The sequence below is a fragment of the Talpa europaea genome, assembly GCF_964194135.1.
Source record: "Talpa europaea genome assembly, chromosome: 6".
Lineage (NCBI taxonomy): Eukaryota > Metazoa > Chordata > Mammalia > Eulipotyphla > Talpidae > Talpa > Talpa europaea.
In genome coordinates, this window is record NC_140072.1 from 129,444,549 (window position 1) to 129,458,439 (window position 13,891).

Below are 13,891 nucleotides of genomic sequence, written 5' to 3' on the forward strand. Positions count from 1 at the left end.
TTGATAGACTTTATTGTTACTTATAAAGTCATGCCGTTTAATGGTATTTGGGGAAAGTCAGAATAAGATTTGAGAAATACCAATTATGTTTTCACAGTGGGGTGAAGAATGTTACTGATGAGTGAGTGGACTTTAGGCCTCATACTAAGATTGCCTGGTGCTGTCCAAGGTGCTGAACAACAGTAATTCCTGAGACACTGTCACTGCCTTTTCCATTTTGCTGTCTAATGGGAGTCACTTGTGACTGAGGCAGTGAATCCCACACCAAAGACACCCCTGCATTCCCAGTGACTCTCACTGATATCTGATCAGTATCAGCAGATGTGTTGATGACTGCCAAGAAGATCTAAGAAGACTTTTATGGAAATGATTCTAGAAAAATTATGCTTGTAAGGTATCTATTCAACAATCTATTCAATACTTCATGATTCCTGGGTAATTGTTCTGTCTGTATATTCACCCTCCTTCTGCTTTAACCATCAGTTCCCATGTCCATGTATGGATCTTTTAGTGTTTCTCTGGGTGAATTGCACATTATTATGGTTTGCATGAGGCCTGTGGTTGTGGGGAGATAGAAGCTTAAATCACCTTTGTTGTGGTTCACTATGCCTTCAAATGCACTCAAAGCTTTTTTCCACTTACCAGTTTTTGTTTAGAGATATACTTCCACTTAAAAACTGGTGACTTCTGTGGGTATCTGGTGATGGGTATGCTACAGAGAATGTCCCTGAAAGGGGATATCCTATACCTTCAAAATGAAATGAATGTAAACCAGTGGCACCACAATGTAAACCAATGTCACCACAGTAAAAATTATTTTTAAAAATTGGTGTCTTTCAAAACTGTCTACAAAGTTATTGTATGATCTGGTAGTACCCCTGCCGTCTTGGGTATGACCCGGTATTACCCCTGCTGTCCCCAAACTTGACTGATAGTCAGAAACTGTCTACATAGTGGCACCTAGTTAATCTCCAAGCATGAATTCTCGAAGTTAGGTTTTTCTTCACTGTCCTTGTCTCTCACCCCAACTCTGTCCACTCCACTGTGCCTAATTTTTGAGTGATTTACTTTGTGAATATTGAACTTCTTAGATATTTCTTTTTGTACATTCTTTCCAATCTATGCTCTTATTTAATGTGGTATCAACTTTTTTATGGATTATTGTAACAGCTTTTCTTGACTGCATTCTCTTTCTACTGAAATCATTCTCCCCATCATCATCAATGGTTTTACAAAAATCTTAAATTTGAGTTTGCTATTCCAACTGTCTTTATATCTTCTAAAGAAGTATTTTTCCAAGCACAAAAGATATATTTCCCCAAATCAGGTCACATCCAGTGAAAATGCAGATTCCTTAGTGTATATGTTAGTCTATTCCTTACATTCAATCTATTGAATTGGTTTCTGGTGTGGGGTATGTGTGGGTGTGGTGGTATTTAGCATCTACATTTTAATAATCACCCAAGGGAATTCTTACAAACTTAGGTTTGGGTGCTGGATTAAATATTCCCTGGAATGAGTCTGTGCTTTATTCATATAATTCTTACAAGGAAAGTTTACAGAATTTGGGATTCAGCTGAGCACAAAGAGTTTGAGTTGGCTTTTATTTTGTTTATTTATTGTGTGTGGATGTGTTTATAGATTAAGGGGAAACAGGAAATGATTTAAAAACAGTTTATGGAATAATAAGGTGTTTGTGGTTCCTGTAAACCATGGTCTAATAATTAAAATTGCTTTGGGAGAGAGATTGGATTCATCCTTTACTCAGAAATTTCCCTTTCCACATCCTTGATCAGATGCCCATCAAGTTTCTACTTTTGGTGAGGAGCTTATTGCTTTATAGACTATTCTGTTTCAGGGTTGGTTATCACAGTTTCAGTTGTTTGACCATGCACATGCTATGTGCATGTGTTTGTGTTTATAAGCAACCTATAAATTATGTAAAAGATATTACTTCCAAATTATCACACTTTTTAAAAAGACTGACAAGTCATAAATTATTTTTAGGGAACTACTTTATCACTTTGGATGAAAACTGTGCACTCTGTTTCAAACATTTGTCAAAATGTTTAGGAAAAAATATCTAGAGCCTCTAAGTGAAGAACTAGTTTTGGCAAAAGTAAAGTGACTACTAACACCTTGGCATTTTAGAAAATAAGTGACTCCTTCATTGATGTTATTTACTTTTATATCCATTCATTTGTTCATTTTCAAATAGCATTGAGGGACTGAGTCAAATTTTGGTGATATAAAAAAGAAATGAGTAAGACCTGATCACTGCTCACAAGAAGATCATAGCCTAGTTTGGGGAAGAAAGCTATACATGTAATAAAATGTGCTATGTTTGAGCCTGGGGTGTTAGGTAGATAGATGGAAACATAGAAGATAAATTCAAGAATCGTGAGCAGAGGTAGGTTGGGCTAAACTTATCATTGTGTATATCTGTGTTTGAGAATGAGAATAACAGAAGACCAAAAATAAAAAACCAAGGTGATTTCAAATATTTAATAAATATTATAACTGCAGAGGAAAATGCTATCTGGTGTGTGTGCTGCTCTTCCCTGACCATGCTTGAGGGGTGCCTATCTTTTAGTTTTTATATTCAGTAGACAATGCTATTTACCTAATAGTGGTTGCCAGATCTGAAATGAGAGTAACTTTGAAAACCCAACTTTGTATTCATAAACTTATATTTTTCAACTCTTTTCATCTGGTGTAAAATTGTTTTTGTTCAATTAATTCACCAAAGGCCCCATTCATTCCTAGGTCAGTGGTTCTTGGGCAGTAGAAATGAAAGTGCAGGTTCTGGAATCCCAGCCCCATCATTCACTAGTTGTTTAATCAACATTTTTATGATTCAATCTCATAGTCCAAAAAAGCATGTGTATGCATATTTATTGAGACATGTCTTCAAGTCTTCCCAGGCCCTAATGACTTTCATGTCCAAAAGCCCACAATTGACAGTTCTCTTTGCTAACTTTTGTTAGTACTCCAGCATTGTATTGGTAGGGATATATTAAAATCACACTGGCCATTGGTAGTAATTCCAACTCTTCCCTGTTTGGATAGCACTGTGAGGAAGGGGACAAAATGCTCCCCAGCTTGGAAGGCAGAAGACCTGTATGAACTAGGTCTCTATCACATAGAAGCTATGTGACTACAGAGAAGTTATTTAATATCTTTGGAGATTTATTACAGAGTTTAGATGATGGTCCTTAAATTTTATTCTTTGAAGCTTTTTGTTCCTCTCATACTCATAATCTGTAAGTGTATAGTAATTGTATCATTGGTCATGTAATTATTACCTTACATAGTGAGGTATAATTAATGCTAATGATAATTATAATAATAACAAGAATTTTCAATGCTTACTATTTTTAGGAAGTATAGTTTGCATAAATTATCTTATTGAATTATGGTGTATATGAGATATGTGTTACCACACTCATTTTATAGAAGTTAAGTTGCTTGTCTGAATCATTTATGTCATAGGTAGAAGATCTGAGATTCAAACCCATGTCCTGCTGTGCTCTTCCATGCATGTATAGTGAATGGAGAAAAAAACACATACCAAAGTTGTGGAATAATTTGGCTTAAATACTCTGAAATCTAAAGAAAAATTAATTAATATGTGGACTATAGATACACCAAACTAAGGGTCAGATAAAGACAAGCTAAAAAGCAAACACTTGAAAGTTGACTATAGAAATTGAAGCACCCAGAGCGAGGTAGGGGAAGGGTAAGAACAGAGAGAGAAGGAAGCACAATGGACTATGATGGTGGATTATGGGTGATTCAGTGGTGGGTACACTAAAGTGTTGATACTTGACAGGGAGTCTAATATTACTTCATTTAAAGAAATAACTTTGCTAATTAAAAAATGTGCATTGAATGAGTAAATTTTGAAAAAGGAAAAATAAAAGAGAGAGAGAAGGCCAGGAATAAATTGTGTAGAAAAATAAAAAAAATAGAAGAAAAATCTCTGGGAAGTTGCTCTATAATGACATAGATTGACCAAATGTCTTCAGGGACAATGCAACAAGATTGATTTACATAAATAAATATTGATTTGGCAGAAAGTCATGCAAACTATTCTGTGAATAAGTATATCCACTGTATGTTAAACAAAGGCATACCAAAAACAATCTTAGGAAGCAACTATTGCTGCAAACTATTCCTGATCTAATTTTGGGACTTTTGTATTCCACTGACTCTGAAATAACATGGTGAATGATGAGTTCATCCCAAGTGAGCTCTCCTTCCAGATGAGTCCATTTCTCTCCACCTTCATGTTGAGATTTTTTCTTTAAATGCTTTTTATTTTTGAATACTTCTACATATACAGAAAAATTGGAAATACACTAAGAAGAGACATTTCTTATGCGCCCCTCAACTGGCTCCCCCCAATTTGATGTCTTTTGTCATGGGACATTTGTTACAGCTAAAAAAAATTAACAATGCTGTAGACCTCTTTGCTAAGCTCCAGATTTTATTCAGAGTTCATCAGTTTCTTCCTGAATGTCCTCTTGCCATTCCAGGATCCCATTTAGGATCTCACATAGCCTAGGCTCATTAGCTTCTTCTGATCTATGCTAGTTTTTTGTATTTCCTTGTTTTTTCATGACTTGACAATGTTGAAGAGTGTTGGTTAGGTATTCTGTCTAATGTCCATCATTCTGGGTTTAGGTGATGCCTTGGGGTTATGGGTTTTCTTATTTTTTTTTAAGATTTATTTATTTTTTTATACAAGCACTGGGTACAGTCAGAAGTGTGGGAGGGCGAGAGAATTCACCAGAGTCAGAGCGGAGAGCAGAGCAGGCAGACTGATGAAGTACACTGCTGAGGGGAGCAGCGGGTGGCAGAGGAGGTCTGCTCGCCATGTGGGACCCTCACTCAGTGGCTGGGGATTGAACTGGCGCTGCAGAGGCTGCAGGCAGCCTCGCAACCCAGCGCTCAACCGCTGCGCCACCGGGGAGGCCTTATGGGTTTTCTTCTAATCACATAATACTGTGGGGACAAGAGTAGGGTGTTGTGTTAAGAGATCTTATGCAAAAATTTCCTATAGAAATTGTCTTTGTTAGAAATGGAGAGACATCCCCTGCTCATGGATTGGAAGAATAAACATTATTAAAATGGCCATCCTTCCAAAAGCAATATACAGATTCAATGCTATTCCAATCAAAATTTCAATGTCATTTTTCAAAGAAATAGAACAATTATTGATGAAATTCATATGGAATCATAAAAAACCCCGAATAGCCAAAGCTCTCCTGAAAAAAAAGAAGGGAATGGAGGCATCACACTCCCAGACTTCAAACTATACTACAAAGCCATAATCATCAAAACTGCATGGTATTGGAACAAGAACAGACATACAGACCAATGGAATCGAATAGAAAATCCAGAAATAAACCCACAGATTTATGGTCAACTAATCTTTGACAAAGGAGCAAAGACTATGCATTGGAGCAAAGAAAGTTTGTTCAATAAATGGTGCTGGGAAAACTGGGTCGCTACATGCAAAAGAATGAAGCTTGACCACTACCTCACACCATACACAAAAATCAACTCAAAATGGATTAAAGAACTAGACATAAGACCTGAAACCATAAAATATATAGAAAGAAATATAGGCAAAACACTACGTGATTTGCACATCAAAGACATCTTTACAGACACATCACCCAAAGCAGTGATAGTGAAGGCAAAGATAAACAGCTGGGACTACATCAAATTAAAGAGCTTCTGCACAGCAAAAGAGACAATAACAAAAACAAAGAGAAACCCCACCAACTGGGAGAACATTTTTGCACCCAACACTAATGATAAAGGACTGATCACAAAAATCTGCAAAGAGCTGATGAGACTCAACAACAACAAAGAAAATAATCCAGTCAAAAAATGGGCAGAAGAGCTAAAAAGAAACTTCTCTGAAGAGGAAATGCAAATGGCCAACAGGCATATGAAAAAATGTTCAACATCACTTGTCATCAGGGGAATGCAAATCAAAACTACCATGAGATACCATCTTACACCAGTGAGAATGGCACATATTAAAAAAACTAGCAACAACAAATGTTGGCGAGGGTGTGGAGAAAAAGGAACTCTTCTGCACTGTTGGTGGGAGTGCAAACTGGTCCAACCACTATGGAAAGCTGTGTGGAGATTTCTGGACCTACTAAACATAGAGCTTCCATATGATCCAGCAATTCCACTCCTAGGTATTTACCCAAAGGACACAGAAACATCCATTCCAAAGAACACCTGCACCCCTATGTTTATAGCAGCACTGTTTACAATAGCTAAGCTTCAGAAACAACCCAAATGCCCAAAAATAGATGACTGGATCAAGAAGATGTGGTACATATATACCATGGAATATTACTCAGCATTCAAAAAAGATAAACACATGCAATTTGCAGCAACATGGATGGCACTGGGAGGGATCATGCTCAGCGAAATAAGCCAAAAAGAAAAAGAAAAATACCGGATGGTCTCACTCATAGCAGGAATCTAGAAAACTTAAATAAGGGACCAGGAAAATGAATAACTATAAGAAAGTGAAAATCAAAATCAACAAAAAACTATGAACCAGAGACACTGTTAGGTGGGCGGGGGCGCGAGGGAAGGGATTGGGGTCAGAATGGGGGGGCTGCAATTGTATGGGGAATATAACAATAAAATTTATTATCTAAAAAAAAAAAAAGAAATTGTCTTTGTTTTCAAAGAATTTCATGGGAATTTTTGAGCTGCTTCTCTCTTTTGAGTCCTGTTTGACACTTTCCTTTTGAATCTTGGGTAGATGCCAGGCATAGATATTGAACTAGAAAGGTGCAGTCTTTGTTTTCCTGTATCTTACTGTTTATGTGAAAGATCTCAGGTCTTGCTGTGGTCAAATGCTCAGGGAATCTAGAGAGATAATGAGGTCTGACTTGAGATTTTGGGGGATGCTGGTGGAGAAAACAACCCCAGATTAATTCCTTGTTTATGTAGGGAATCCACCCACAACTTATAGCTCCTTCTGATACTTGGATCTGTCTTGACCTTTATAAACCTCTGCTATTACGGATCTCAACCTGTCATTGTGTCTACTTTGGTTATTGTGAGAGTCTTCCAATTGGTCTTTCAATCATTCCTCTTATTTAGTGCTTTCTGCCTAGTGCTGCCATATTTATTTTCCTGATGCCTAAAGCAATTATTTTCTTTAAAGCTAAAGACCATTGTGTATTCTATGTCCCTATTGTTTTTCTAAGTCAAGGCCAAGTCCCGCATTTCATAATTCAAGATATCCATCAGCTCTTCACTTTCCCTATTCATAGATCGTAGCCCCAGTCTCATTGCTGCTCAGTGTCATCCATCCCCTTAATCTAGTCCCATCTGACTCATTATTTCTCTCTCCACGACTATTTATTTCTCTGAGATTCAACAAAGCCACATTTGCTTTATCTCTCTCTTTGGGGGTGGTGTTTATTTATAGATTTGTTTTTTTTTTAAACTGAACCATCTGAGACAAAGTTGCAGACGTGATACATCACCCCGAAATACTTTAGCTGCATCTCTTAAAAATAAGGATGTTCTCCTACACAACGATTATCACATCCATCCACGAATTCAGCAATGATTCAGTAGTATTATTTAAAATGCAATCTTCACCTTTCTCCAATAAAATAAAAAATCCTCTAAAACTGTTCCCCACCCCACCTCAGGATCTAATCAAGCAATTGTCTTGCATTAGGGTTTTATGTTTTTGTAATATTCTTTAGAACATGCATGCATGATGTTTTGTCTTTCCTGACCTTGATGTCTTTGAACAGTATACAGCAAGTGTTTTATGGATTGTCCCTCCATTTGGATTTGTCTGATGGTTTTCTGATTATTTTCCAGTTACATATTTTAGCAAAAATACTATATAGGTGATACTGGTTTGTTACAGTCTTCACTTCTTTCCTCATGTTGCTCTCTTGATTTGATAATTGCAAATATGTAATGATCTCTTTCATCTCATAATTGTAAACTCTATGCTACTATCAGTTAACTTCAGAAACTTTATATGTGATCCTTGCACTGTGCCAGGTGGTTTGGATGCATGATCAGCCCCTGCCCATCCTTCCAAAGCAGCCCCACTTTCCACATTTTTCAAGGTATAGTTCATTAACTGTGCTTACAATGATCATGTCTTTTCTGAATTTTTATAGCATTATAAGCTATAAACTTTGTAAGCTATAATGTTTTAATTCATGTGAGTCTTGTCTTAAGGCAAATGAATGTCTTTTACTATAGTTTCTTGTCTTTTGCATCACTCATTACCCTGCTACCAAAGACAGGTGCTCCAGAATCAGTTGTGAGTTGATTCCTTTTTAAAAGTACCTTATTTTTAAGAACATTTGCCTCTTTTTTTCAAATGAAGGTAATTCTTAACAGACTTCTGCACTGAAGTGAAGCTGTGGCATAGATAATACACTAATATATGGCTTTGCAATGCATTACATGATTTTTGAAAAGTCATGCTTTTCTATCATCCTGATTCTGTTTGTCTAAGACCATGATCAGTTTGTGTTCTCTGAGTATAAACTGGAATATTGTGGAGAGATAATCAGGAGTGTGTTGAGTGATTCAGATTTTTAAATTAACCATGGATGATCTTCAAAGCAAATAATCCACACCTGCAAAATTAATCATTTAAAGCCTCTGTCTACATATAAGATTAGATGGTTGAACCAGGATGCTATTTTGTACAGAAACTGCTCCTCTCGTGGAGCTATTTATCATCTGTCTGTGCATGTTGGTTAAAACATTTTCTTTTGGAAATCAAAATGATGGTTCAGAGGACAGAGAATTATAACACAGCCCAAATCCATGTTGAACAGAATCCAGTGGGGAGGCTGGGATTTTATAAAGGGTTCTTAAATTTTGCATTATAATTTATTATTCTACATTAGGCAGGGAAGCATATTTACCATCATGGATCACTCCAGTTATCCCAAGGCCCCAAATATTGTCTCCCCATCAGAGTCAATCAATTACTAAAAGCAAAGGTTTGCTTTTAGTAATTGATTGGTTCTGCATGTTTGTTTGTTTATCCATTTATTTATTTACTTTGGATGCAGCAATGTGCAGAAGTCTTGCATGAAGCCCTACACAGGGAATTTCATAAAGCCTGCCTATTCTCCCACATTTGCAATAGGGACCATTTGCAGGTGATTGTGCCAGGTCTCTTTATTACTGGCCATCTGGTGTAGACTTGGCCTCTGAGTCTTACAGCCATAGGGCCCCAACAGGGGATTTACCACCAATTCTGGTATAAAACAACCATTTGGTCAACTCTGATGGTCTCTAAACTGTCAACTACCCTCTGGTCTGTCTTGACTGCCACAGATTCATCTGTGTTTTGTCTGCTGGAAACAAACCTCAAGGTATGTAATCATATACTTTTGGTCACATCCAAATGAGTGTTCCATTTGCATTTGTGGATCTTCATCATGGGGCAAGTGTGAAAGAGTTCTATATGGATATCCAGAATGGATTAAACTAGCTATGTTGAATTATTTAAGCAATGAGTTGGACATGGTTGCAAGATCATTGAGTCTGTCCATGGACTGTAATTAGAAGAGTTTCATGTAGATAAGGATAGTGAAGATAAATGATGATGATGGTTTTTTCATGTGTACATTGGCCCCGTATATGTCTTTGAAGAGGTATTTATTTAGGTCTTCTGCCCATGTTTTGATTGGGTGGTTTTCATAGTGTTGCATCAGTTCTTTATATATTTTGGATATTAGACCTTTGTCAGAGTATGATGTGCAAATGTTTTCTCCCAAACTGTAGTGTGTCTTTGTGTTTTACTGATTGCTTCTCTTGTTGTGCAGTCATATAATCTCATTTTTGTTGGTTCAAATACTTTTTTTTGCTATTGCCCCCATTACCTTGTGCTTTGAGGAGTCAACTTCAATTGAACTTCATTTTTCATGGCTTCTCTATTTGAGAATTTTGAGAATTTGCCTACTCACTAAAATGCATTTGAAACCCCAGAATAAACACTCATGGAACATTTTCAGTCATTCACAGACATGCATAGAGTGGCAAAAAATCAATTTGAGTTGCTTGATTTGCACATCCCCATCTGGGGTTGAACAAGGTGACACTCCCCATGTTTGTTTTAGCTCTCATCTACTTAGTGTCACATTTTTCACTTTGTTGTGCCTTTTGTTGGTGATTTTCTTTTTAAATGGCCCCCAAGCATCATGTCAGAGTGCTGTGCTGTCTGGTGTTCCTGAGAATAAGGAGGCTGTGATGTGCCTCATAGAGAAATTGTGTGTGTTAGATATACCTTGGTCAGTCATGATTTGCTGTGCTGTTGGCTATGAATTCAGTGTTAATAGTCAAGACTATATATTAAGATGTAGTATCTTTACAGAGAAATACACGTAAAACAAAGTTATGTATTGATTAGTTGATGAAAATGTGCTCAAAGGCTCACAGGACTTAACCTTTTAATTTTTTTAGGAGAAATGATTCTTTTCTTCACTATTTCAGCATTTGTGATAACTTTATAAAACATCATTAGTCATGAACTCCTAAGTTTTTAACAATAAAATTTTAAGGGTAGAGTGAGGAAAATGTTAGAGTTTAAACAGGTCAAGCTTTCTTCTTAGCAGAAGAGTCCAATACATTGGCATCCTAGAAGCTGGTAGTGATTTCTAGGCTGTGATGCCAGAAATTTGTTCAAAAATGAAAGTAATTGAGGCAAGGAGTGATGTTAGTCATGTGCCCTATGAAATATTTTATAAGATAACAGTTTTAAATGTTTCAGCAAATATCAAGAAGCTGATATATTCTCAGCCTCTCTTGACAGATTGCAATCTCAGTGGTCACTCAACTCCCTCTCTCTATTACCTGCATCGAAGGAGTAAGGTAAACCAGATGTCTCATTTAGCTGTGGCTCCTTTCCTGACTGAACTTCACAGCTGTTTTGTGGCCCTTCATGCCTACGGAGAGGAGTGCTTTAATTGGAGACAGGCAACCAGATTTTTTGATTTGTCCTAGAATGGAACGGCCACAGCTGAGAATCAGGAGTTCACTAGTATTTAGAGCTAAGGGGATATGATCACTCTTTCAGCTATAGGAAGGGATTAAGCTTCTATTCTAATCATAACTCCTGTCTGGCTTTCATTTTGACCCTCAACAGGGTAGGAACTCTCCTGTCTTTTGTAGTCTCAGTATTAAATCAGCATGTTATCATTTTTGTAAAGCTACATCTTAAGTTTCATCAATTAACTTTAGAAGTGACACGATGCGTAGCTGGTCAGACTATGATTGTATGAAATTGTATAATCCCTGTGTGCAGAACATGAAGAAAGGCATGAATACGGCTTTTTGCCAATAATCTTTGTAATAAAATGCTTAGAGTGTGATCCTATTATTTGGATGTTCCCTTTATGGTATTTTGTCTGTCTAGGACTATGATACAGAATAGTATAAGAGTAATGGAAAATCAACTTCTTTTTGTACAAAGGGAAGCTTAGATCTTCTAAAGAAAATATATACACAAAGGTGAAAGATTTGTGAGAGAGTCGTAACAACAAATACTCAGAATCATTCAATTTTATATACTAACTATGTGAAAACTAATATATTGCATTACTTTATTTTATTAACTGTAGGCAAAAACATAATTGGTGAAGGTGGCCATGAAATTAATCACCACCTTTCCTGTGCATACATGATCATTTGATTAAGTCTTTATTTGTACATCTATTGCTTTGTGGTCTTTTCAAAAGGAAAGCTCAGGGCCAATGCACTTATATTATTTGGAAGATTTCTGTTTGCCCCAGAGGATGTTAGAGAGACTTTGTTCCTTTCTTCAATATCTGAGTTAAAGTATAAATTATTTTTGTAATAATAGTGTTGTGAAAATCTTTTGTAGTACTTCTGGACAATAACAAAGATGGGTGTTTATTAGTGTTACAGCATTCCTGTGAAGTTTCTAGATGCTGTAATTGTTCCTAGTTTGCAATAAAACAATCTAGTGTTGTCAAATTCATTTTTAATAGGAGGATAAACTCTATTCTCAATTCCAACAAGTGATAAATCTCTGTTATAATATAAATATGTTATAATCTACTCATATAATATGGTCTCTCTTGCTGTCTCTAACTTTCTCTCCCTCATGTTCCACGTGGTTCTTTCCTCCCAGAATGTCAGACCATCCTCAGCAAGCTTTAAATGAAAGCATACAGGCACCAGACTTTGAATATCTATTGGGTAGCAATCCTCACCACATGTGCTTTGCCCTAATGTGACTCTTCACACTATCATTGACTTACCTCATTAAAAGTATAGTTTGTCTGCTAAAACTACAGACTGTCTGTTCCCAGCCACATGGGGTCAAAAAAGACTAGGGGTCAAAACACTATTTAAAAAATGTTTTTATGTTTACTTTTATAAACTTGGTTTTTGCACACTCTTGGGCATTGTAAACACTAGAGGATGGATATTTGCTTAATGGGGGCCTTCGGGGATAGAAGGAGGGATGGAGGAAAGAGGAAGCAAAGCAGAAAAGAGGCACGGAAGGGATATGAAGATCTGACACTTAACTGTGAGGACATTTGCTTGAGCCTCTGTTTGTCCTGTAAAATGGGGGGAATGATGTTTACCTTCTGCAGTTGATTGGGATTTCCGAGAGAAAATCTATAGAGTATTAGTAGCTTAGAATTGGCCATGGGTGTGGACAAACATTCCTATTCCCCCAAAGAGCTATTGTTTTACCAGTCTAGCATTGCTTTTGTTTGAAGTAGTCCTTGGCAACTTCAATGCGTGCCCTATTAGTGGCTTTCCCCTATAGTAAGACAACACTTATAAAATGTGATGATGTTGATTTGACTAGGACAATTAAAAATGTAAAACAAATGTATGGCAAGGATAAAGCCCAGGAATTCAAGAACTATATCATCATCCCTTGTCTCAGACATACTGACTTTTTATACCAGACCATTTACAGTATACGTATCTAATTTTAAAGTACACTGTAGACTTATTAAGAATTACTTACTTTTTATAGTGTCCCATAATGTTATCACTATATAATTAAAAGCTTCTGAATATCTAATCATCTTTAATCCCCTCATTCTTTTGAGTAATTCATTTTTGTCCATATTAATAATAGTTCACTTTTTAAGAAATGCTAATTCAAAGTTTCTTATCCAGCACATAAGCAGTCTACTTCTTTGACCCATCAATATGATTGTTAAGAAATGTCCTTTACATTTCAATTTATTTGTAGGTAAGACAGTTTTATTGCTTACCTTACACAAAGATAGATGGAATATTTATGCCTCTTTTTGGTCTCAAGAGTCTTAACTGCAAAAAAATAGTTTGTGATTGCTAAAAGATCTGAACATTTCCTATCAATAAAAACAAACAAAACATAAAAACCATTAAATTCAGCTTCCTTATTTCTACGTTGGTATGTGTAAGACTTTAGAGTTTACACAGAGTTTATAATAGAATAGCAATGACACCATTTATTAAGCACATACTAGGTATCTGTTTTGGCTGATGCTTTACATATTCTATTACTATTTTATCTTCATATCCACCTTAGGAGATTTCTATATCACATTTTTTAAAGATTTATTTATGCATACAAAAACTGGGGTACAGACCAAGAGGTATACCCCAGGGGTATATAAAAACTGGGGTACAGTCCTGAGGTGTGGGGAGTGAGAGGATTCACCAGAGACAGAGTGGGGAACAGAATAGGCAGACTGACTGAAATACACTGCTGAGGGAGCAGTAGGCACTACAGGAGAGGTTCTGCAGTGCCATGTGGGTAGCTCCCTGGCAAGGGATCAAACTCGTGCTGCAGTGGCTGTGAACAGCTTCATGGGCTGCA

The 13,891-nt window shown here is 36.6% G+C and overlaps 1 protein-coding gene across 1 annotated transcript in view; it reads left to right on the forward strand.

The window, feature by feature from the left end:
* The window catches only part of HS6ST3 (heparan sulfate 6-O-sulfotransferase 3), a gene marked incomplete at both ends in the record, with an annotated part of 589,865 nt that overhangs the window by 254,550 nt on the left and 321,424 nt on the right, over nucleotides 1–13,891 (forward strand). The window lies entirely within an intron of this gene.